Raw genomic sequence first — 26,946 nt, 5'->3', positions numbered from 1 at the left:
TTGCCAAGGAAGACAGTGGCGGAAAATGAAATTGAACATAGATCTCAAGTTTATCAGTCCTGCAGTCACAAGACTATCTGGCATTCATATCAGTAAGAATTTGATATATTATGCCTGGAATAGACAGTGAGAGATTGGGGTGTGAGGCTCTTCCCATTATAAGGTCCTGCCCTGTACATGTTCCCATTAAAGTCAATGGCAATTTGAGGTATGCAGGAATGTATTAGGATGATAAAGATGCACAATTTGATCACTGTATAATATGAGCTTTGCTATTAAATCTCACAAGATCTCTGGTCAGTGTTACACTTCCCCCAAAAAAGCTACCGTTAAAATTCAGATGTTGAAACTGTTCATAACACAGGCACAGTGGAACGAAACGGAAAGGAGGCGACACATCATGCTTTCCACCCCATCAAATGCCATGTATAGACTCCAGTAGTTCAATGACCTACTAGACTGAGATGGAGACGATTGGAGATGCTAAGAAAAGAGAAACTTTCTTATTGTTCTTAGCTTTTGGATTTTGTGAGCATTACACAACATAGCAGTGGTCCCTTCCTCACCTTCACTCAACTTTTTTTTTTTAAATGTCTCCCTAACATTGACTTTATACGACATGCAGCACAGTTTTACAGTGTCCTTTTGGTGTGTCAGATATACTGTCCTCGGCTTTTTCAAAACTACCTTATCTTACCAACCACTTCCAGAAATCAAAAGCACTATCTGAATTTCTCTCAAATGTTGCCTGGAATATTTATAGGCTCATGTTAAATATTTTCATTAGGTAAAAAACCTATACCTATCAATAACGCAGGAGGACAGAGATTGCAAGGAGAAGTGGCTGGCCTCTGTACTCAGAATAAACATCCACAGAACAGAGGTTTGGCCATATGGATAAGATATAAGATAGAGGCTGATCCTCATTGCTGAGTAAAGTAACAAAGTTGGAGAATCTGTACATTCTATTAGATCATTTGTGTGTGGACATGTACTAATAGAAAATATAACATGAGCCCTCCTTACAGCACTTTGAACTTCTTGTTATTATTTAATTTACAAATCGGGATATTTCTCTTCCCCACTGGCAGCGTCCTAACATTTTTAGTAACTGATGTAATTTCATCCAAACAATTTCTATAATTTCATGATAAGGGCATTGAAATAGTATTCCATGCCAACACCATGTGCCAGGCATTATAGAAATTTAGCCTGAGAAATTGATCTGGGCAATTTCCAGTGGAGGAATGTGGAAACCTTAAGGGGTGAGGGAATCAAGATTTTTTATTTCAAATTTTGGAAAATGGTCGGATTTCTTAAACAAAAACCCTCCAAAATAACCTGAATTCTGGCTTTTCCACCTAATCAAAACCAGAATCTATTTTTTAAGCAAAACATGAACAATTCTAGACATGCAAAATTTATTTCAGACTGTAAAATCATTTGGCATGGAAACTGGAACATTTGTAACCTCTCAGATTTCCCTGTTAAAATATCTATTTGGTGGAAGTTTTGTGAAAAAAAAATTAAGTTACTGTCTCACAAAATGACCTAGAACAAAATAATATGAAATTTTACACAAGAACCCTCGTATCTTTTTTTAGTATCTAGTTGCTAGAAGGACAAGGTTTACTCTTTTTAAATCTGCTTTATCAAAGTCTCTCTCTACTCCTCTCCCTGAAGCACTGATGCCCAGAAATGCTGGATCCAGGATACCTCCACTGAACCTTTGTCTCCTACTCTTCTAATTTGCTGTTTCCTATTGTCACTCCAATCTATCTGCTAAAGTTTCCATTTGCTTTGGAAGTACAGCACTTGGAATTTTTTCCCATTGATGTGATATTTCGGTGAGACTTTTTTTCCAAGTGACATTAAGTTCCTTTCCCAAAAGGGCAGGTCTTCACTACCCACCGGATTGGTGGTTAGTAATCGATCTATCGGGAATCTAGTGTAGACATGATAAAATCGATCCCCGATTGTGCGCCCCGTTGACTCTGGAACTCCAGCTCGCGAGAGGCAGAAGCGGAGTCGACGGGGGAGTGGCAGTGGTCAACTCTCCATCGTCCTCACGGCCAGGTAAGTCGACCTAAATTACGCAGACTTCAGCTACGCTATTCGCATAGCTGAAGTTGCGTATTTTAGGTTGACCCACCCGCAAGTGTAGACCTGGGTTAAGTGTCTTCTGTCTGTGTTTCTTGTAGTTTCCAGGATCTACCCTAACAGAGCTGTCTAACCACTGGACTATCAAAACCTCCAAAGTGATGAGATTTCTAGACAGTAAATGCTGCTGGCTAAGTTAAACAAGACCAGAAAGATCAAGGATTGATATATTTAGTTTCCTTCATTTTAAAAATTACTTTGGATAAGCACAGAGACTTCATGAATTCCTTTTCAGACAACACATTTTTCTCTTCACAGACAACCAAGATTCAATATATTTTTTAAAAAGTATATATTTCATTGGTAAAAAGAAAATTGACAAGTTTTCTGACTTGAATTAAAGAACTCCACTTCATCCACTGCAGTTACAATCCAATCCAATATCTTATCAATAAATTTCATCCTTAACATAGTGCCACCACACACAACTCAATTCCCCCAGTACATAATAATCATAGAATCGTAGGACTGGAAGGGAGCTCATGTAGTCCAATCCCCTGCACTCATGGCAGGACTAAGTATTATCTAGACCATCCCTGACAGGTGTTTGTCTAACCTGCTCTTAAAAATCTCCAACGAGGGAGATTCCACAACCTCCCCAGACAATTTATTCTAGTGCTTACTACCCGACAGGAAGTTTTTCCTAATGTCCAACCTAAATTGCCCTTGTGCAATTTAAGCCCATTTCTTCTTGTCCTATCCTGAGGTTAAGGAGAACAATTTTCCTTCCTTCTTGTAACAACCTTTTAGGTACTTGAAAATTGTTATGTCCCTCCCCCCACCCCATTCTTCTCTTCTCCCGATTAAACAAACCCAGTTTTTTTCAATCTTCCCTCATAGGTCATGTTTTATAGACCTTTAATCATTTTTGTTGCTCTTCTCTGGACTTTCTCCAATTTGTCCACATCTTGCCTGAAAAGAATACTTTCCTGGATACAATACTCCAGTTCCTAATCAGCATGGAGTAGAGAGGAAGAGTTACTTCTCGTGTCTTGCTTACAACACTCCTACTAGTACAACCCAGAATTATGTTTGCTTTTTTTGCACCAGTGTTACACTGTTGACTCCTATTTAGCTTGCAATTCACTATGACCTCCATATCTCTTTCTGCAGTACTCCTTCCTAAGCAGTCATTTCCCATTTTGTATGAGTGCAAGTAACTGTTCCTTCCTAAGTGGAGTACTTTGCATTTGTCCTTATTGCATTTCATCCTATTTATTTCAGACCATTTCTCCAGTTTGTCCAGATCATTTTGAATTATAATCCTCTCCTCCAAAGCACTTGCAACCCCTCCCAACTTGGTATCATCTGCAAACTTTGTAAGTGTACTCTCTATGCCATTATCTAAATCATTGATAAAGCTATTGAACAGAACCGGATCCAGAACTGATCCCTGCAGGACCCCACTCATTATGCCCTTCCAGCTTGACTGTGACCCACTGATAACTACTCTCTGGGAATGATTTTGCAACCAGTTATGCACCCACCTTATAGTAGCTCCATCTGAGTTGTATTTCCCTAGTTTGTTTATGAGAAGGTCATGCGAGACAATATCAAAACCCTTACTAAAGTCAAGATATAACACATCTACCACTTACCCCGCTATCCACAAGGCTTGTTACCCTGTCAAAGAAATCTGTTAGGTTGGTTTGACAGAATTTGTCCTTGACAAATCCATGCTGACTGGTACATATCACTCTTTATCTTCTAGGTGTTTGCAAACTGATTGCTTAATTATTTGCTCTATTATCTTTATGCGTACTGAAGTTAAGTGGACTGCTCTGTAATTCCCTGGGCTGTCCTTATTTCTTTTTTTATAGATTGGCACTATATTTGCCCTTTTCCAATCCTCTAGAATCTCTCCCATCTTCCATGACTTTTCAAAGATAATCGCAAATGTCTGATATCTCCTCAGTCAGCTCCTTGAGTATTCTAGGGTGTATTTCATCAGGGCCTTGTGACTTGATGACATCTAACTTGTCTCAGTAATTTTTTACTTGTTCTTTCCCTATTCTAGCTTCTGATCCTACTTCATTTTCACTGGCACTCACTACATTAGATGTCCCATCGTTACTAACCTTTTTGGTGAAAACTGAAACAAAAAAAGTCATTTAGCATTTCTGCCATTTCCACATTTTTCCCTCCTCACTGAGTAATGGGCCTATCCTATCCTTGGTCTTCCTCTTGCTTCTAATATGTAATAATGTATACTAATATTTCCTTTTCAATTTTAGGTGACTCAGGAATGTGAAAATAATTAACTATTGGCCTTCTACCCCTTGCAATCAATTTTAGATTCCTACAGCATGGATTAATGAAGGGCCAATTCTCAACAAGGTATTGCCCATGTTAGGTCCATTATTATTGGTAGGGGACATTCTTGGAGCAAAGGGAGCTATACAGCTGATATACTCATTGCTTAAGTGCTGTCATCTGAATTTAGCAGTCAGCATTTTGTGACTATGCTTCAACTTTCACCTGGAGTGAGAAGAGACATTATGATTAATTTAGGAATGTGAGAGAGTTTTCTCAGTTATCCTCTTACCATAAAAAGAAACCAAAGTAAACTCCATCTTTAAAATGTATGGAGATTCTGCAAAACCTTTGTATTCAACTCCTGTTGTACTCAATGGTACTTCCTTATGCAGAAGATTTGCAGGATAGGGTCTATAAAAGGGTATTTCTTATTTGTTTCATCATGTAGAGAATCTTTAAATACTGACAGCATGTACCATTTGGGGCTTTTGCAGACACAGAGGTGCACAATGAGTCTGCTTGATGTTAAAAGAAAACTCACAATGAACACTAGACCTGTTTATGAACACGACTAGAAAAAGTAGAAAAATGCAGGCAGAGAGAGAATCATGTTCCCAACTGATTTTAGATACAGAACAGGCCCCACTTCAGACCTACCATCAAAGCATCCACACAGGGCCGTCCTTAGGCACACGCAAAATATGTAGCTGCGTAGGGTACCTGAAAATTTGGGGCACCACTGGGTCTGAGTGTCCACCCCTCCCCCTCCTCCAGCTTTCCTATCCCTATTCTGACCCTTCCTGCAGGCTCCAACAGCTGGCTGCTGCAGCCTGGTCACTCTTACTCTGGAGGGATCTAGTAAGTTTATAGTGAAGAAGCCTCCAGCCTGCCAGACCTATTAGCACAACATTGAAACTGTTAAAGAGCCATTCAAGGGGTAATGAAGCCATTTAACAGGCATTTGCCAACCCCCAGGTATATACTGCAGGTTCTGAATTTACTGACAAAACCAGTTGTGCATTACTGTGATATTTACTCACAACATGTCAGTCAACAGGACCTTAGTTTAAAATTTGATTTAAAAATATTTCATTAGTGAGTTGGTGAAAATTATAAAATCAGATCTCTAAAAAATCCTTGCATAGATTTTTAGATGCACAGTCATCTTTAGCCTTAAATGTTTGGATCTTCAGACATATAGTTTTTCAAATAAATCCTTCAAAAGACCATCCTTATCTAAAATACAACTTTTAATTTTAATTACTATAGTAAAAAAAAACTTGCTTCCAAAGTCCTCTCTGTCCATCCCTTTTTCCCTTCACCTACTCCCGCCCTGCCCTCCGCGTCCTGCCACACACACACACACACACACACACAGAGTTGAAGAGAGCCCTTAAAGGAACAACACCTCTTTCCTTTCAGATAGCTGGACAAAGAGTTTCCCTTTCTTTACTTCTGACTATCTGATGAACTAGTTTTAAGAGAACCCTCCAGCAAAATCAGTACCTTAGTAAGATATAAAATCCTTTGTTATGCCTAAAATCTTTGGAAACATACTTTTTAAAGTTGGTGAAATTTCATAAACATGTCTGTTGTTAGGGAGATCACACAGAGTAAATTAGTGTTCCCTTTTTCTAAAAGCAGTGAACATTGTTATGAGCACACTAAACCTCTGTGACTGATTAATTTAAAATAATGTCTTTGTTTCAGTGAGTTGAATATATAATAATTTGGAATGATTACTTTATGAAGGCTTAAGACTACATTTAAAACATAAAATCAGCTTAGAAATACTGATTAAGAAAATGTAAAGCAGAGAAGAGCTGCATCATCTATTCCAGGCCTGCACAACTCGTAAAGTGGCGAGGGCCATATTACTCCAAAGAAAACAGCTGAGGGCCAAAACCCCCCAGGCGCTACCAAACCCCCCTCCCCAGCACCACCCAGCCCCCGCAAAACACAACACCCCCCCGGCGCCACACACCACACGGAAACAACCCCCCAGCGCTGCCAAAACACTACCCCCCCAGCGCCACCTGCCCTACGGAAACAAACCCTCCTTCCCCAGCACCACCCCACCGAAACAGCAGTATTGAACCTCAGTAATTTGTTATAGCGGGCCCCTAAGGTTGTATAATTAAGGTAAAAGAAAAATGTCTTTTTGCTAGAAGTAGAATAAGATCTTCCCCCCACTTTGTAATCAATTGCCCTGTTGAATGAATGAGGTGTGAATGAGGAAGGCGTGGAAGGCAGGCACCTCCCGACAGCTGCAACTCTTGGAGAGGGCAGGGCCGGCTCTAGGATTTTTGCCACCCCAAGCAAAAAAAATTTTTGGCTGCCCCCACTTTTTTTTCGTGCCCCTCTGCCCCCGTCCCAACTCCACCCCTTCTCCAAATCCCCAGTCCCGCCTCCTCCCCCGGCGTACCACATTTCCCCCCCACCATTGCTTCTTCCAGGCCCCCCGCGACCTCCTGCCCTAGCTCACCTCCGCTCCGCCTGCTCCCACGGGTGTGCTGCCACTCCGCTTCTCCCCCCCCCCCTCAGGCGAGGGAGGGCGGAGAAGCGGAGCAGTGGCGCATTCAGAGGAGCAAGCGGAGCAGAGGTGAGCTAGGGTGGGGGGGCGCAGGAAGTAACGGGGGGTAGAGGAACCACTCCCCGCTCCAGCTCACCTCCGCTCCACCACCACCGCTGCCTCCCCCGAGCGCCCCGCCGCTCAGCTTGTCCTCCCTCCCAGCTTTGCTGAGTGAAACAGCTGTTTCGCGTGCGGCAAGCCTGGGAGGGAAGGGGGAGAAGCGGAGTGGCGGCGGCGCGCTCAGGGGAGCAAGTGGAGGCGAGCTGGGGCGGCGGGGGCACTTTTTCCCCATGCCTCGGAGTTGGCGCCTATGATGGCCAGCGCCAGAATGCTGCCCCTAGAAATATGCTGCCCCTTGCACCTGCTTGTTTTGCTGGTGCCTGGAGCTGGCCCTGGGAGAGGGGATGGGAGCCAGACCAGATCAGTAGAACAGGTCAGCCACCGATTCACCGCTTGCCTCCTCAGCCCCCCTCCCCTGGCTCACTGACTCAGTCCCCGCCTGCTTGCCTACTCAGCCCCTCCCCTTCACCCATCGCTTACCTACTCACCCCCCTCCGGGCCGCACAGTGAGCCCACCTACTCAACCCCCGCGGGCCGCACAGTGAGCCCATGCGGGCCACATGCAGCCCCCGGGCCGCATGTTGTGCAGGCCTGATCTATTCCATGATATTTAATGTTGTATTCAGGAAGACAGCTGACTCGCCCTTACTACGAAGTTTTTGCAGATAAATGTCTGACAAATTTCAGGGCATATCAAAAAACCTGTGACTGACATTTTTTATTCCCAAGTTTAGTGCTTTCTGCATGTCCATTCTGCATGAGGGAGAGGGTACAGGGGTCTCTGCGGGGAACTGTGACTCCCCTCCACCGTGAGGTGGGCTGGGCGTCTCGCTATCCTTTGCTGCCTCATCCACCCCCTCATGGGGCTGCGAGCCGAGGCTTCCATCAGGCATAGGGGCACTGGTTTAATAATAGTGCATAGGGCTCCATAAATCCTAAGGATGGCCCTGCATCCACAACACATAAAAATGAGAGGGAAGAAATCTCAGTGCTTGTCTACATGGCACCACAGTCCGGTCTATGGGAGTGTAAATTGTAGAGAACTCTAAAGTGTTCCCCATATTGTGACGGATTTATGTTACCAATCTGTCTGAGGCGATAGGTGATTAGGCTGAGGCCATAGGATTGTTAGGGGAGGAGATGAAGGAGCACACCAAGTGACTAATTTTAAAGCTTTATTAATTAAATAACGATGAGTGAGCGGTGAGTGCTGGATTTTTCCCACATCACTCAAAGGAAGGAAGAAAGCGTTAGTGCCCAAGCCCTCACCCACTTTCATACTCACACATGCACAACCCAAGTCTGGCCAAGCCTGGGTGTAATGTAAGAAGAAGAGGGGGAAAGGTGGACAAGAGTTCTGTCCTGTGCACAGGCCATCCAGGGTCCACTGTTGATCTCCGACTTGCTTCAGCTCTTGGGAGGGTTTTTAAGCTCTGGGTTTTTCCGGGGGCATTTTCGTCCAGGGATCCTCATCTCCCGTGCTTTCTGTACCAGTCCAAACCAGCCTTCTGTGGCTCCCTTAGGTATTTCAAAACACACTGGCTTCAGGGTCGCAAGACTGTTGTTTTTTAACTCACTGGCCTTCGCAATACCTCTTGTTTTACAGGTCTGTTTGGTTCAGTTCCCTTTTCCCACAGGCTTTTGGCTGTTTGGCAGAAAGGAGCTTGTTTGTGTGCATTGGTGTTGAACAGCACTTTCGCTCCTTATCTTCAAGCCTAGCTGAATCGTCGAGTTAACCTGTTCCTTTCTCCCTTCCTCCACCTAAGGCCTCTCGCAACCTGCAAAGGAATCTTTCACTCCACACTCACACCTCCAACCCTTCCCAAAATCCTTTCCAATGTGTATAAAAGCATTAGCAATATACAAAGCTGGTGTTTATCCAGGGGAACTCCTGGGGGGGGGGGGCGCAATTTTATTGTGACATTCCCCCCTTGTCACTGAATCAACATTCTGTTTTGAGGGGTCACCACTTAGGTTTGCACCCTCCCTTCGACACCATTGCCAGTGTTACCATTGGCCTCCTACATAAGCAGCAATATAACCCAAACAAAATCATTAGGGCAGCAACAATTGCATACACAAGCCAGTAATGGCTTCTGGCTTTATTAGTAACATAGCATAACACATTCCCTTGTTGACATAGATGCCCCATCTGAACGGCGGTGGCAAAGGCAGCTTTCTCCACATTGAAGGTGTGCTGCAACACTGTAAAGGAAGAGGCATTACACCCAAAGAAAAACTTAAGGCGTAATCCATTAAAAATTAAACACAATATAGTTAGAAATATTAACCATACTTGGCATAATTGCGGGCCAATGCACCGAAACATTTTGCACCTGAGAGTGTAACAGCAAATCAAGGGGCACCCCGGGGTAGGTGGTCCTTCAAACACACGCAGAGGTATTGGTAAACATATGTGCCTTAGTGGGGGCATTTCCTGATGTCTCACCTTTTCAGCAGATGTGTTGACCCACCTCATAAAATCGGCCTGCATTGCTTTTTTTTACACATTATTTGAGGGGGCTTTATAGACCATAGCTGCCAGGTGTTGCCCTTTATAATTCATATCTGCTGGTAGTCAGAAGATGTCGTCAGCACATACCGCTTAGCCGTGTTATTGGGGGGGCGCCACCTTCCACACGTTGTGATGGACCACCCAGTCCAGAGGCAGCCTTCGCAAAGGCCCGGTTGCATTTTTATAGTGGGGGCCCACATTCCTTTTATAGGGCCAAAGGCAGGCAGGAGCAGGCTATACCTGCGCACTTCCAGTTAGTGAGCCTCCAGGAATAGCAAAAAGGCCATTACTTCAGGGAATCCCTGAGTGGGAATGGATTTTCCCAGGCTAGGCTCCATGGAGAACATCCTTATGGCTGCTACAGACTTCTTGGGTTAACTATTGTTGGAGCTGGGAGCACATCGAATCCCACGCTAGTTGGTCCCCGGCCTCCATTGTGGTTCTAATCAGTCCCCACAAGGTGTCCCACATATGGAGGGCCAATTTCACAATATGTTTGAGGGCGGAGGAGGCCACTGTAAGGTAGGTAAGAGCCGTACTTGTGACCTTTTAAAAGGGATACAATTAACTTTTACCAGAGTTTTGATTACTTTTAACTTTTGCTTTTAAAACCTACAAAAAATTTGAAAAAGAAAACACAACCTATTGTGGCTTTCTTTGGAGCCCTAATAGGATTTTAATTAAGTAGCATGGCATGTTTGCAATTTTTTTAACCCCTTCTACAATAGACACTGCAAATGTTCTGGGGAAAATGCACATTTTTTACACTGCTTTGTTTTTATATAGATGTATATAGATTACATTTTATATATATATATATTTGGGGCAGTTAAGTTTTAATAGAACCCTCTTATATTTTTTTTTAGCAAATTTGATTACATTGTTTATAGTTAAATGCTTTTAGTTGGAAGTTTTTTTGCCTGGATTATTTACAGACTTTTTCCAAAAAAAAAAAAAAAAAAAAAGGGCCCATTTTTCTTCAGACTGGCTGCAAAGAAACCAAGATTTTTTTTATAACACTTTAAAAAAATATATTTTTACTAAGTTTAACAGCTAATCTTTTTTTAGCCTTTGCAGAGTTCACTTTTTACTTTTTTTATAATTACTTGCTTATTTTTTAAAATGATACCTTACTTAACTTAGATTTTACCATTTGAAGTACTATTTTATGGATTTGAATTTCCCATGTCCGCACTTACTCCTTTCCTTACTTCTGCCACTATGCCCTAATGGCTTCCAACCTGTTTTGTTTTTTTTGTTGTTGTTTTTTTAATTTGTTGCCTGCCTGCTTGTTTGGGGCCATTTTGTTGTTGTTGAACTGTCCCTTTTCATGGGCACATTGGGTTGCTGCCTTGTTAGTAACTTCCACTTTTATCAGGGCTGCCCGGGGGGGGGGGGGGGAGTGGCGGCTCAGCGGGAGGAAGTGGAGCAATTTGCCCCAGGCCCTGGGCCCCGCAGAGGCCCCCAAGAGAATATAGTATTCTATAGTATTTCAACTTTTTTTTATGGAAGGGGCCCCCAAAATTGCTTTGCCTCAGGCCCTCTGAATCCTCTGGACGACCCTGACTTTTAGTGGCTTAATTTTTACTAGCTGCCGGGTACACATTTCTGCTCTTTTCTCCAACTTTTTTTTTTTTGACAACATTTGGTACCACATAGCCACTGCAGTTTATATCAATCCCATTGTTGCCCCTAAGTTTTTACCCTTCTGCTTTTCATACTTGGCATACTGGTTTAACAAATTTTGCCAAGTATGCACACCTTTTCGAAGCTTTGCCACGGAACCCCAGGGATTGTATCCCACCTTGGTGAGGTTCTTACCCCCACTTTGACAGAGACAACAGAATCCCGTCCCTTCTTGTCGCCCCTTCCATGGCATGGGCATCAAGTCCACCAGCCTCCCGTGACACCAGCGGGCCATGCAGCGGGACTCCCATGTATGCGCTCCCTAATGCCCATCCGTGCAGCCTTGAACCCATTGTTGATGCCATCACCCATGACTGCAGAACTTTCGAGTCCGCAGTTGTACCCTTCTGTTTCCTTAACATGTTGTTACAATTCATTAGTACAACTTTTAAGTTTTTTTAATTACTGACATTTACACTGCCCATGCCGGCACCGGGGCTTACAATGTTAACCCAGCCTGCGCCAGAGGGAGAAATGCTAAACCTTCCCCTGTATTACTCAACCTACTACCACTGAGGGTCCATACACCAAATACAAAACCCATCCCGGGCATAGCGAGAAACCCGAAGTTCTTCTTTTATGCTTAGTTATGCTACAGCTGAGAGTGTATGCATCGAGGATTTTTTTTTCGCTTGGAGTGGGGATTTTTAAGGTTTTTTTTTAATTTCCCGGCACTTTCATGACTGGGGTACACCCACCATGTTCCCCACCGCCTGGAGTGGATGAGGGTGGAAGAGGAATGCTAAACCACTTTTTGGTTTTTAGCCCTGCAACGACTGAGGGTGGGCATGCCTTTAATTATAAAATCCTTAACATGAAATACCAACAGTGCTGGGCAGAGCAAACATGAAATACCAAGGGCAGAACAGTTGGTGCACTCAATATTTCATTGTATGAAAAGACCTCCAATCCACTTTCTAAAGCATAGGAGGTCTAATATTGTTATCAGAGAAGGGATGCCGGTTGGCAATTTTTATTGTCTCTTTATCATACCAGCAAACCAACAAAAGGTTACACTTTGTATAGCGTATGAAAGGTTATTTACTTTAAGATACACATGTTTTTAATGCTCTGTAGTTTGTTTGCTTAGCCTTTCTTCTTTTCTGTCAAACTATATGCTATCAACACAAGAGGAGGAGAATCATCAATCAGTTTTAGAAATACATAGAAATACTGTTATAAAACTTCCTGAAGTAGGTCATCGAGCATGAGATTATGGCTGAGTTATGTCAGGTCAGTTGTGAATAATATGAATACTTTACATGACTACCCTTAATGTAAATTTGTTTGTCTAGTAGCGTTGCCTCCCTCCCTGGTTATCGTAATGAGAAACGAGGAGTCTATTAGGTACAGTAATTGAGACTGAAATATTTCTAGATAAACAAACACTAAAAAGAATTTGGGAAAAAAATCTGAAGCAAAGAATCCATTTAGTTTCTCCGCAATGACTTTAGCGTCTTTAAGCGCTCCTTTTGTCATCTCGATCAGGCTTCCTGCTTCTGATGTACTTAAAAACATTTTGTTATTACCTTTGGAATTTTTGGCTAGCCATTCTTCAAACTCCTCTTTGGCTTTTCTTATTACATTTTTGCACTTAATTTGGCAGTGTTTATGATCCTTTCTATTTGCCTCACTAAGATGTGACTTTCGCTTTTTAAAGGAAGTCTTTTTATCTCTCACTGCTTCTTTTACATGGTTGTTAGGCCATGGTGGCTCTATTTTAGTTCTTTTACTGTGTTTCTTAATTTGGGGTATACATTGAAGTTGGGCCTCTATTATGGTGTCTTTAAAAAGCGCCCATGCAGCTTGCAGGGATTTCACTTTAGTCACTGTACTTTTTAACTTCAGTTTAACTAACCCTCTCATTTTTGCATAGTTCCCCTTTTTGAAATTAAATGCCACAGTGTTGGGCTGTTGAGATGTTCTTCCTACCACAGGGATGTTGAATGTTATTGTATTATGGTCACTATTTCCAAGCAGCCCTGTTATAGTTACCTCTTGGACCAGCTCCTGCGCTCCACTCAGGACTAAATCTAGAGTTGCCTCTCCCCTTGTGGGTTCCCATACCAGTTGCTCCATGAAGCAGTCATTTAAAGTATTGAGAAATTTTATCTTTGCATTTCGTTCTGAAGTGAAATGTTCCCAGTCAATATCGGGATAATTGAAATCCCCCACTATTATTGAGTTCTTAATTTTGATAGCCTCTCTAATTTCCCTTAGCATTTCATCATCACTATCACTGTCCTGGTCAGGTGGTCGATAATAGATCCCCAATGTTATATTCTTATTAGAGCATGAAATTTCTATCCATAGAGATTCTATGGAACATGTGGATTCACTTATGATTTTTACTTCATTTGATTCTACATTTTCTTTCACATATAGTGCCACTCCCCCCACCCAACCCCGTGCGACCTGTTCTGTCCTTCCGATATATTTTGTACCCCGGAATGATTGTGTCCCACTGATTGCTCTCAGTCCACCAGGTTTCTGTGATGCCTATTATATCAATATCCTCCTTTATCACAAGGCACTCTAGTTCACCCATCTTATTATTTAGACTTCTAGCATTTGTGTACAAGCACTTTAAAAAAGTGCGTCTGTTTATTTGTCTGCCCTTTTAGATGTGTCAAATTCTTTTTTATGTGAATGTTTATCATCTGATCTGGCCCTTACATTACCCTCTTCCATCCTTTGCTCCTGACTATAACCTGGAGATTCTCTATCATTTGACTCTCCCCTAAGAGAAGTCTCTGTCCGATCCACACGCTCCTTTGCAGCAGTCGGCTTTCCCCCATCTCCTAGTTTAAAAACTGCTCTACAACCTTTTTAATGTTTAGTGCCAGCAGTCTGGTTCCACTTTGGTGTAGGTGGAGCCCATCTCTCCTGTATAGGCTCCCCCCATCCCAAAAGTTTCCCTAGTTCCTAATAAATGTGAACCTCTCCTCTCTACACCATCGTCTCATCCACGCATTGAGACTCTGAAGTTTTGCCTGCCTACCTGGCCCTGCGCGTGGAACTGGGAGCATTCTGAGAATGCCACCATAGAGGTCCTGGATTTCAGTCTCTTTCCTAGCAGCTTAAATTTGGCCTCCAGGACATCTCTCCTACCCCTCCCTATGTCATTGGTACCTATATGTACGACGACCACCAGCTCCTCCCCAGCACTATGCAAAAGTCTGCAGGTTTAAACTAGTGTAAATGGTGAATTTTCTGTAACTCAAAGTCTTTAAATTAGGATTTGAACACTTCAGTAACTGAGCAGAGGTCCGGGGTGTATTACAGGAATGGGTGGTGAGGTTCTGTGGCCTGTAGTGTGCAGGAGGCCATACTAGATGATCATGATGTGTCCTTCTAGCCTTAAAGTCTATGAGTCTAATTCATTTATCCTCACAATACACCTGTGAGGTAGGGAAGTCCTGTCATCTATATTTTATAGAGGGGGAACAGCAGCACAGGGAGACCAAGTGATTTGCCCAAGGTGAGACAGGAAGTTTGTGGTGGAGCAGAGAATTGAATCCCTGTCTGTAGAGGTCCAGGCTAATGCCCTAACTGCTAGACCATACTTCCTACCAGGGAACAGAGCATACTCCCTGCACCATGTCTCTCTGAATACATAATTCTTAATAAACGTATCAGTGTAGAGAATCTGCGAGATCTATGATGTCATTGCTGACCACACAATGTGGTGTTCCGTCCTTCTTTCATATCGTCACTCCCTATAAAACTTGCCTCTGATTTTCAGCTAAATCACTCCATCAAGCTACGTAATCTTTTCCCCCAGCCATATTCAGTACCTGGGGCAGCCAGGCTGCAATGGTTAGAAACTAAGCTTAGTAGGCCTTGCCATCTCATAAATCAGACAAAGCCATTGTTACTCATGGGGATGATGTTAGAAGGCCACCCAGACACTGTCCAAGGTATGAGTGAAGACGTCCTGATGCTGAGTATTCTCTGGTTGTCCCAGCCTTGCCTTCTCTCTGCAACCAGTCCCACCACCTCTTGGGGATAGCTGGGTTCCTGTTCACCCAGGTGCTCACTAAACTACATGGGGAGATTTTCAAAAAATAGGAAATTTAGGAACTCAAGTTCGATGGAGCTTGGTAACATTTTCAAACAAATCTAAGCAATGCAGGAGCCTAAGTCCTATTGAAAGTCCCACACAGTTACTCCTGGTTAATAAAGCAGTGAAGGAGATATTCAAAAGCACCTGGGCTTCTAAATCCTTTAGCTGCTTTTGAAAATCTATCTCATGGTATTTACTGAGCAGGAGTGTTAACTGGAGAAATATTATGTTAGGCCAAAAGTCATAAGTCATAGCATAAGCAATCCAGTTTCCTTCATTTAAAGCTCTCTATGAAAACACACCTTCTTTTGGGACACAATCCAACTCCCATCAAAACCAATGGAAAGATGCCCAGACTTAAAGGGGAATTAAATCAGGGCCCTTAATTAACTGTTAACTAAATCCATAGGATTCAATATGTGTTGTTAGAACAATATATATTATTTTAAAATCTAAACCATTATTTCTCTAAGATAAAGCATGCTTCACATAATACTCAATACAGTTTCTCATACTTTGCCTCTTTGGTTTGGGTTTATTCTAGACAACTGGAGATGAATGCAATTCTGATGACTTCACGGCCGTCCCTTTTTCAAACACGGGCATTTTATTTTAATTTTAGGCAATGTCTCTTTCCTTCCGAGTCAGCACAGTTGGAGCACCCGGGGCCTTTTAAGGGTGAACTGAAAAGGTTTTGTAAATGAACAATGAAAGAATGATCCCCCAATACGTGAGTCAATTATAACAAATACTGAGTATTGTCTTTAAAAGCCACCTTTGAATTCAAACACCAAGATGTGTATGTAACTAAATGGAGTACCTGTGTGATCTTATTGTTGTAATCCTCATCTTTCCTTGCCCCTTCACCTTCTACTGTTTGTTATCCTATACATGGTATCTTTTCTTATATTATATTTTATGCTCCTCAGAGAAGGGACAATGTCTTTCTCTCTGTGTTGTACAGCACATAGTATATTTGACACTAACATAATAAATGACATCTCAGGAAAGACTGGTGTGTTGTCAGTAGGTGTGACAGAATTCTGTTGCGAGGTTTCACAACATGTCTTCAAATTTCAGGGGCACAATGAAATAATTAAATAAATATTAAACAAAAATGGGGAGAATGTGGGTGCAAATTACATGCAAGCCAGTTCAAAGAAAATTATTTATGGACAAGTAAGAATGGACATTATAAATTAGAGACATTTAAGTAGGATATGGATTAGCCAGGCTTACTAGTCTAAATAGCAACACGTTCCTCACATTCAATTAGTTATTTCAAATACTTCCCAGGTGTGAGAGTGTGAAGTTTAATATTTTATAGTATACCCAAAATATGTATTAAAATTTACTTGGCCAGGGCACAAAATTAAGACAAACTAGGACTTTTTATACTCACGCAAATAAAGGAGAACTTGCTTTCCTTTAATATCCACGATATTTCTTTCAAGCATAGAGGTTTTACTAACAGTGATGTCTTTTCTTGCCGAATACTAAGGTGATTATACTCTACCTACCTGAAAATGAGTGACACCACATCTCTGTCATGTATACTTTTATGTACCCTGGTACGTGGTTTTCAATCTTTACTATCTAAGGATTTTATTTTTATTACTATCTAACAACGTGCTACTATGACAGCTAGCTAGTTTAGCACTTATATGGTCTCATTAGTGTTGTTACTGAAGCCCAGATTCTCAAATATATTTTGCTGCTGATTTCAATGGGAATTAGGCACCTAAATACCTTTGTGTATCTGGGCCTGACTGCCTTCCAAACACTAATGAATTTATCCTCCGAAGGAAATTTGGAATGGGGGGGATTGAGGTGTATTTGCTCTAGAGATCGCATAGAGCCTTTTAAGAGCAGATGACAGGACCAAGTGATACTCTCTTGCCCCCCCACCTTCCAGTTCTAGTCAGAATCTAATGAATTATTAGAAGAGCACAGCTGCCAGCAGTCCTGGATACACTCCAACCCATGTATCTTCACTGTGTTAAAATAAGGCAAAAGTAAAAAAAAATATTTACAGAACTAGAGCAGAGTCTTTCCACTCCCTCATGTTGAGGTCTTCTGGAAGGAAGCCTGGAATGCCACCTACATCTCCTACCTCTGTTCCAATTGGCCCCATAGCCTATGTCAGATACAGCACCAAACAGAGAAAGTTTGCTAATAATTTCAAAGCCCTCTAAATAGAACCGATACCACCCTCATTGCCAAGAATCCTAACTGTGTCTGGTGCAAACCAACCTTTTTTTTTCTGTGTGTGTTTTCCTATGCCTAAAACCAGGTTTCAACTGGAAATACCATGAACAACAAGCTGCTCATTGATTTGATTAAATGTCCCTCATTTTCCCCATTTTGTGTAGAAGATCAAACTTATATTTTTAAATTATGTGTATAGCACCATAGCTATGCGTGGAGTTTTGCTGCCAAGTGGAAAGCTCTGTGCGTCGTATGCAGTCGAAATAAGGCAAAAAACTCATGATGGGATGACAAATTAAATATGTGGGTGGAGGTATGGGTACACAACATAAAGAAAGAGTGAGGTATGCTTATTATTACTTAAGTTGCACCATGAAAAAATTATGCAAGCATTGATGCAGGCCCAATATTTCACATTTACACACATTTGTTAGAACAGCTTAGATGCCTGCCTTTGAAAAGATAGCCCTTACAGATTCAGACCAAAGATCTCATCTCTGTTACGCATCTGCTTGCAGAAGTCTCATTGACTTCACTTGTGGGTTCTATCTGTTGTACACTTATATATATATATATATATATATATATATATATATATACCCAACAGAGACTTGCACTGCAGATAATAATGTGGTTGGAGTGCAGTGTAAGAATACCTATTAGCACTTTCCTGCTTCAAAGGACCTCACAAAGGTTAATCCAAGATCCAGTTCTAAACAGCTTGCCTGATATCACAGAGGCCCTGGGTCCTTCTCCTAGTGAAGTCAATAAAAGTTTTATCATTGACCTTAAAGTTGTCATGTACCTTTTCCCAAACGGAATTGCATCAATGAGGAGTTAAGTGGAACCTTGATTGAGAAGCTCTTGTCAGCTTACCAGGACTTGATTTCCCTTGGGGACCAAGAACAGGTGGCTCCAGTCAACCTTAACTTCTCCTCATTACATTTTATCAATGGGAACTAGGTCCAGGTCAAGCTTACGTGTTTTTAACAAGCCCAGGTCTTCAACAATAAGGAAAACAATAAGAATTGAGAAAAATGTGAATTGAATGAAATACAAACAAAAAAAAAACTATTGTGCAAGTTTTGAATTATCTAAGGACAAATAAGTATCTGATTTTTTAAGCATGAATAATCGGACTTTCCTTGAAAGAAAAACTCAAAAATAACTCAAAACCAATGTAAGGTTACTAAATTTACCAAAAATTTCACCCTCAGCTTGAGACCAAATATGAGATTTCAGGGCAATGTGTTTTTTTCATGAAAATTGGCATTGTCCGAAAACAAAGGTTAATAATAAAAGTGCCTTTTTCAGCCTCAGTGCTACAATATAATGACACATACCAAAGCTGTTTTACAGTTGTGGATATTTGTAGGGGGACCCGGGCATCTCAGACTACATTCTAATAAATGACTAGTGATTTTGGATGCCTTATTTTTTGTGTGTCCAAAGTCACATGTCTTGGAGAGCCCTGATTTTGAAAAAGGACTGAGCTCCAACCATCTGCATCTGAAAACAAAGCCATTTTAAGGTGTCTTAAATTGGACATCAAAAATCCCAAACACCCCAACTAACTAGCCATTTAAAAAAATGTAGGCCAAGATATAATTTTGAGTAGCTCAAAGCACTTCCCTCTCAAGAGACATATACTGCTTCCATAAAAAGTATGTTACACCTGGGTCAATTATTCTTTCCTATCAAACTGCAAATTAACCCATATAGTGAGAACCCACAGAAGGTCAAGCCTTTCAGGGGCATTATCACACTACAATGTTACCAGCTGCTGACTGTGCAGTTATTATCCCTTGTCATACAGAAAATACATATTCAATTCCCAGGGAAACATTTAATTCTTTACGGACAATGTCATGATTCATTAAGCCATGGTCCATGTTAGGGCTGTGTGGAGAAAGAGAACCGTGACTCCCTGATAGTGGTGGTTCTAAGAGTTGATATGGCTGATTCAGTCAGAATTCCTCTGGGGGAGCACACATCAGAGTGAGAGCTGCAATACAGAGTGCAACATATGCCTTACGATGGGAGCTCTGCTCTCCCTTGCTTCCACGCCTTTCCAGTCCCTTTAGGTAGTCTTTGTACTTGAACCTGGGGAGCACAAGGCCTGTGACAAGCCCAAGTAGAAGTGCAGAAAGATGGGAAAAGGCTCCTTGCATCCTTCTCTATCCTGCAAACTCTCTTGCAGGGCCAGCAACAATATAACCCTTTACTTGTATTGTAACTTTGCATATTTCCGATCTTACACAGTGTATTGCACTATGAAACAGGGTTGGTTTGGGCACTTTTGGTGTTGAGTAATACATGATCCACAATTTAGCAATCTAACATCCTTGTAATGATGGACTCTTTCTCCAAACATTGACTCATGGAGTGGTGCCTCTTACTGTGTACCGTGTCATTAATGTCTATATACAGAAGAGGGTGGCTATTACATTGAATTTCTAAAGCCTCAAATTTCTCAACCATGTGACAGCACCAGCACAGTCCATAGGAATATTCATCTTATTCACATTTTTCTGTCTCAAATATCTATTTTTAGAAAATGCATTGCGTGGATTCTTGCACATCCACAGCATCCAGTCTGTTACTCTTGTCACATTGTAGTCATTTACTTTAAAAAAATCCGTATTAATTAAATCTATCCTTAAACAAGAAAACTACCTACACTAAAACAGTTCATATGAGTTCATCTAGCCAGCCAATGGATGGAACAATTGCTCTACTTAAATAATGCTAACCCAGTTTTTCTTTTACTGAAATTCATAACTTGAACAAATAACATGAACAGTTTCAATTTGAACTACTTCTCTTAAAAACAATGTAATAAATGTAAGTGCAAATCCAACAAGGTACAGCAAGGAAGAAGCACAATGTTTGAATCCATAAGTATATAACATTCTGCCAAAACTACTAATTTTAACAAATACAAAAAATCAATTATTTGAGCAATAGACAAATGGCAGAGCTCTGCTTTCATTTACACCCGTGCAACTTCATTAACTTCAAGGGAGTGAACAAAGGCAGAAACAAAGGCAGGTAAGTCTTCAGTGGCAATACAGAACTTTAACAGAATGAAATTTGGCCTGTTTATTATAAAAAAAATATATTAAAATTCATAGGACCTAATTCTGCTCTCATTGAAGTCAATGGGAATTTCACACTTGAGTTTACTGGGACTATGATTTGGCTCCTCATGTTTCCAGGACATTATTTATTATGCAATACACAACACAAACTATTTAATCTAGCTGCATAGGTGCTGGAACAAGAAGTCCTGGGGGTGCTACCATAGCCTCCTGGCTTGAAGTAATTTCTATCAGACACAGGGATTACAGTTTGGTTCAGTGGCTTTCAGCATCCCCACTGTACAAATTGTTCCAGCGCCCCGCCTTACTGTGGTTCCTTTTTTAAAAAAAGTAAGAAAGCCATGAAATCAATTTTACATACGCAGTGGTATGGAGGGTTTAGATTTATAGGCTACTACAATCTGGTGGGCTATTGTGTTATTGGGAATGGAAAATTCTATAGGGGTGACAATTCATCCATGTGTAGCACAATGCCTATGTACCACAAATCTCACATAAGATCTCGGGTTTAAGTGTAACTAAAGAGGGGCACAGTCCTTATGTTGAACCTCCGCACAAGGGTGAATTTCGCCGTCAGGCCCTGCTGTTGGAAGCAGTATTTAATGGGTGTATTGCTGACTTCAGTAAGGTGCATGAGAACAGGGGTCTCCTCACACAAAATAAGGCACAGAATTAGAGTCTAAGTGTTTATGACTTTAAATTGATTGGTTTTAAAATTTGTAAGGCATCTAGAATCCCAGAAAAAAGGAACAGAAATAAATATAACCCTGAAGTTGTAAAAACACAAAGCAACTATGGAGATTGGGAATAACTCGGAGTTTATTTGTGGAAATAATGGCACATGGCCAGTTTAGAATCCCAGAGTCTCCCAAGCTGTAACAAAGAGGATTTTTAATAGGCTTAATTCAGAAACAGATGAATAAACAGTAGTTATATGAATATCTTACCAATTCAAGTGTGAAGGAGGGAATTCCTTGATGAGGAAAGGAGTGTTCCCTTGAGATTTGAAACCACTGGATAGAAGGGAAAAAGCCCATGTTAAATACTACCAAATACGCCTTCACAAATCCAAGACACCACTGTTAAGTAATAGCTTGTCATTGTGAAAACAGTCCTTTTTAATAGAAATACTGATATTATTAGAATAAAACAATTGCTGCACTAGTTGATGCTGTTAAAAAGAGCGTATTGACCATACTTCATTATGAATTTTTCCTCAGAGTTTACAATTTACAATCAGATTCTATATTCAGTTCATAAAACAATGCTCATCTTTAAAGGCATAGAATCAATTTAAAAAAAAACACATTTCTCTCTCTCGCGCTCAAAAAAAAATCAATTTCTTGCAATTTCCCTGCTCCACTGGCACAAATTGAACCTGAAGCTGGTGGTGCTGGCTAGTGGATGATTACTCTAAAGTAGGAGGCTCCTCAGGTGGCATAGATCCAATGCATTGTAGAGGATGATGTTGCAACTTTGCAGTGTCACTGGGTCACTGTATAAATCAATGTGTTGATTTACAGTACTTGTACAACAATTGAGAAGATAATAGTTGATACAGAATCAATATACTAATTTAGTCTCAGGGCTTCACTGATGCCACAATCTGCAACTGATTCCTTAGCGTGAATTAAAGCAAATGGTTTCTTACAGACAGCTCTTTACAATGCATATAATTTGGGCCTGATTCACCACGGCATTACTCCAGCTTTATAAATAGGGGTCAATCAAATTTGCAGCCGTGAAAAGCATGTCACAGACCGTGAAATTTGGTCTCCCCCATGAAATCTGGCCTTTGGCTGCCAGCTCTGAAGGCAAAGTGGAGATCAGTGGCTGATGGGCAGGCACCTAGCTCTGAAGGGAGAACCGCTGCCAGCAGCAGCATAGAAATAAGGGTGGCAGTACCACCCCCCCCCCCCCCCCCCATTGTGGGAGAGGGATAGCTCAGTGGTTTGAGCATTGGCCTGATAAACCCAAGCTTGTGAGTTCAATTCTTGAGAGGACCACTTAAGAGTCTGGGGCAGAAATCAATAATTGGTTATGCTAGTGAAGGCAAGGGGCTAGACTTGATGACTTTTCAGGGTCCCTTCCAGATCTATGAGATAGGTATATCTCCATTTATTCATTTATTTTATACCCCCTAATAGGCTTGTGACCCCCTTTTGGGTCGGGGCCCCCAGTTTGAGAAATGCAGCTGAGAAATCACACTTTTTGTGGCTTGGTCCTGGCATAAATAGCAAATTTCATGGACGTGTTTCACAGCCACAAAATTTGCTATTTATGCTGTGACCCGAACCGATGAAAAATGTGGGATTTCTCTGAAATTTAAGTAGACCCCTATTTATCAACGGAATTCACACTGATATAACACTGGAGTAATGCTGTTATGATTCTGCCTGTTAACTTTAATCTTTAAGTGTTTATCTTTTTAAACAGTCACAATTATTAACTACTCAAGGAGTTAAGGTTTTCACTGACTCTACTCTCTACGTTGCCAGGGGAAATGAATTGCAGATTTTCTTTTTCCTACAGTTGGCTAAGAAGTAAACTTCCTGGCATATTTTAAAAACACAAATATTCAGCAATATATTTGGGGCTTATCATCTCTCTCAATGTGCCAGTACAGCAAGTGAACATTCTCATTATCCAGCAAATGAACTTAGTGTCCACAGTTACCCCTTATATGAGCTTCCCCCTAATATGGCTACACCATTCAGGTACCTGTGCTGAATTAAGCCCATTATAAATCTTGGGAGAAATCCTAAATTCGTTGGAAGTCAATGAGAGATATGCCATTGACTTTAATGGGAGTTGGGATAACACTCTCCGTCTTTATTCATAATACAAAGTGTTAAATGACTTTAGGACATGCACCTCATCAATACAAAGAATGTTGCGTTCCCAAAGACAAAAATTAGGCCTGGATTCAACAACTGATGGCACGGACTGGGCACACCTCTGCACCCAATTGCAGGATTGGGGCTTTAAAAGGAGAAACACTTTTTTCAGCAATCAGTTTGTGAAAAGGAGTCTATTTCTGAGAACTTTCATCCAGGGCCACCGAGAGTGGGTTCGGGCCCCGGTGAAATTTTTTTTCGGGCCTCCCAGCAAGGGCAGACCGGCTAAACAGGGCCGACCAGAGGGGGGGAAGCCATGGAAGCCGGGCCCCGGGACCCCTTCTGGACCACCAGGCCCCAGTAATTTGTACTGGCTTCCCCCCCTCTCGTCAGCCCTGCTTTCATCACAAGACCAGAAATTTCACCTGCGATCTTGAATTCTATCATGTCCCCATATCAAGTAATTCAATAAAAGCAAATGCCATGGTCTGATGGTTTCTTTTAGTGAATCAAATATCCAAAGATGGAGTGTGGGCCTCACCCTTTAAAATGTGGCCATGAAAAGGAAATACACTTGACACCTGCCCAAATCCCACATTTGCACATGCAGTCTATGGGATCACACACCTCCTCTAGCTACCCAGGAGTACATGCAAGAGCAATTTTTGGCAGGTGTGGCCATTGCATCGATGTTTGGAAATTTGGTCAAATTCATTTTAAAATACAAAGAGGAAGGTTCAATCATAAATCATAAAATTTCCTCTCCCTATTTGTCAAACGTAGTTTAAATGCATAAATAAATCCCTAAGTAAAACACAGTCAGCGAGAAATGAAATACAATTAAAAATCTTTTCCCATCTCACCGTACCCAGTGTTAGTATTATACATTATGAAATAAACAGTAAACTGAGGACTCCTCCACTGTGCTGCATTGACATATGTCATTCACTGAGTTCTTTACTTTTTTCAAAATATGGAATTAAAATTAGTCCAGTTTCACTTTAAATTGTCCATCAGCCGCTCACTTTAAAACAAACTATATTAATTTTGTAAAATATATCCACTTCATGTTCTGTTTGTCTGTTGAGGGAATTATACCACCGGCATTGCTGTTATATCTGAGTGTCTCTTTGTTTAACACTACTGTAAGCGGTGCTGTGTTTTACACTTTATAGAACTCCTGTGTTGGAGTCTTATGTTTAATAGTAAAGGTACATTTTACCCTGTAATTTGATGATTAAATAGAGTAAAATGTTGTACAATGGATTAAATTTTCTTGTACTTGTACTTTTCTCTGCCAGAATGGATTTTTTTTTTAATAAACCATCAGTCAGCAACTAAAGGCCCATCACTTCCTCCCAATTACACAGGTGCAGTTGCTTTCACCTCTGAATTTTATGAGAGAAGGGTTTGCCCCTTACAATTCCATTTCAATAAGCAAGATGTTACTTCTACACTACAATAGTTCAAGCAATGTTGCAGAAGCCCTGCGGGGGGGGAAATCACTTTTCTAGGACCTTGGGCAACACATACGCAGTTCTGGTTTCTATTGTGTCTGGCCAAGGTTTCTACGTGGAAAAACTAAACTGTTTTTTTCCAAGTCTGCTCAGTCCATGTTAGTGATGGCCTGTAGCCATACTATCCTGGATAGTGACCTCTCCAGATCTTAATGGGGGGGGGGGTCCTGTTTAACACCTCAATGAAAAGCCACCAAGAAAACCCATCATTCTGTAGGAAGTAATGTCAGTGTAGGTGGCATTCTTTCCTTTGAGTCAGTACTATTGCACAAAATGTCCCACTAGCAGAGCAGGAGGGGACACTGTGCTGATGAGATGAAAAGCTATGGCCCTTACCACTTGTGCTCATTAAAGAGTCAATATCAGTTTTCTTAACATCAGAGTTGTTAAGCCCAGTGTACTCCCTACATTTCACTATGTGTAATTACATTCTAGCTACTTAAATTCCATCTGCAGTTTCAACTGGATAAGCCATTCTTCATATCATCCTGTCCTGAAGTATTGTGTAGTGTTACTATGCATAAACAGCTGTTGCAGTCCAATATATAAACATCTGCATTTGAATAGGGGGTGAAATAATTTCTGTTAAAATAAACCAAAAAAAGAAAACAAACAAAAAAATCCCAAACAAAAAAACCCTGACACAGGTGTTATATCCAGGCATAACTCATCTGAAGACAACAGTGTTACTATAGATCAGTGGTTTCCAATCTGTTGCCTGCAGACCCCTGTGGGTCCGAAGACTATGTCTAAAATTTCCAAAGGGGTCTACACCTCCATTTGAAATTGTTTAGAGATCTGCAAATGAAAAAAAGGTTGTAAACCACTGCTATAAATTAACAGTGTCACAGAGAGCAGAATTTGGCTTATCATTTGTAAAAGTGCTTTGGGTTTCTTTGGGCTGAGAACTTGCTAGTTATATATATATAGATATATAAAACCATAGAATACCAGGGGGGGACCTCAGGAGGTCACCTAGTCCAACCCCCTGCTCAAAGCAGGACCCATCTCCAGATAGATTGCCCCAGTTATCTAAATGACCCCCTCAAGGATTGAACTCAAAATCCTGGGTTTAGCAAGCCAATGCTCAAACCACTGAGCTATTCCTCCCCGCATCAAAATGTTAAAACATGATCTTTTAATGTAACACACCCACATGACTTTGCTTGCCTAAAAATTGAGCAAGACATAGACAAATCAAATAAAAATAGTTAAAATAATGTCATTCTGATTGTAAAGTTTGCGTTTTAAATTCTCCCATTGGTATATGCAGATTTAAGCACAGATAGAGGAGAAAATAGACTTTTTTAGGCCTTGTCTACACTAGAAAGTTTTGGTGCTTTAACCATGCTGATATGGTACAACCTCCCCATCTAGTGCTGATGGCATTACACCACTAAAAAAGTGCAGACAAATTCAAGTTAGAAAGAGAAAGTTAGTCACCTTGCAGCAACTGAGGTTCTTCGAGATGTGTGTCCCTTTTGGTGCGCCACTCTAGGTGATGGTGTGTCCCGGCGCCGTTGATCGGAGATCTTCGGTAGCAGTGCCTGCTCTGGACACACGCGCTCAGTTGGTATCTCCCGTTTCATTGGAATCTTCCTGAGCACGTGAGTCCCGCACTCTCCTCAGTTCCTTCTCTACTGTGGAGAAATCATATTAGTATTCCAAAGTAGAGGGGTGGAGGGTGGGGAGTGGAGCACCCAGAGGGACACACATCTCGAAGAATCTCAGTTACTGCAAGGTGAGTAACTTTCTCTTCTTCTTCGAGTGCTGTCCCTGTGGGTGCTCCACTCTAGGCGAATGTGAAGCAGAACCCACTATGGCTAGTGGGATTTTGGAGTTGTGTGAGGGACCACGGTAGACAGTACCATATGGTGTCTTCTGTGGTATCCAGTGATAGTATAATGTTTGGCAAATGTGTGGTCAGATGGCCATGTGGCCGCCTTGCATATGTCTGTAACAGGTACG

The sequence above is a fragment of the Chrysemys picta genome, chromosome 2, assembly GCF_011386835.1.
Source record: "Chrysemys picta bellii isolate R12L10 chromosome 2, ASM1138683v2, whole genome shotgun sequence".
Taxonomy (NCBI): Eukaryota; Metazoa; Chordata; order Testudines; family Emydidae; genus Chrysemys; species Chrysemys picta.
Note: the sequence above shows the minus strand (reverse complement) of the source record.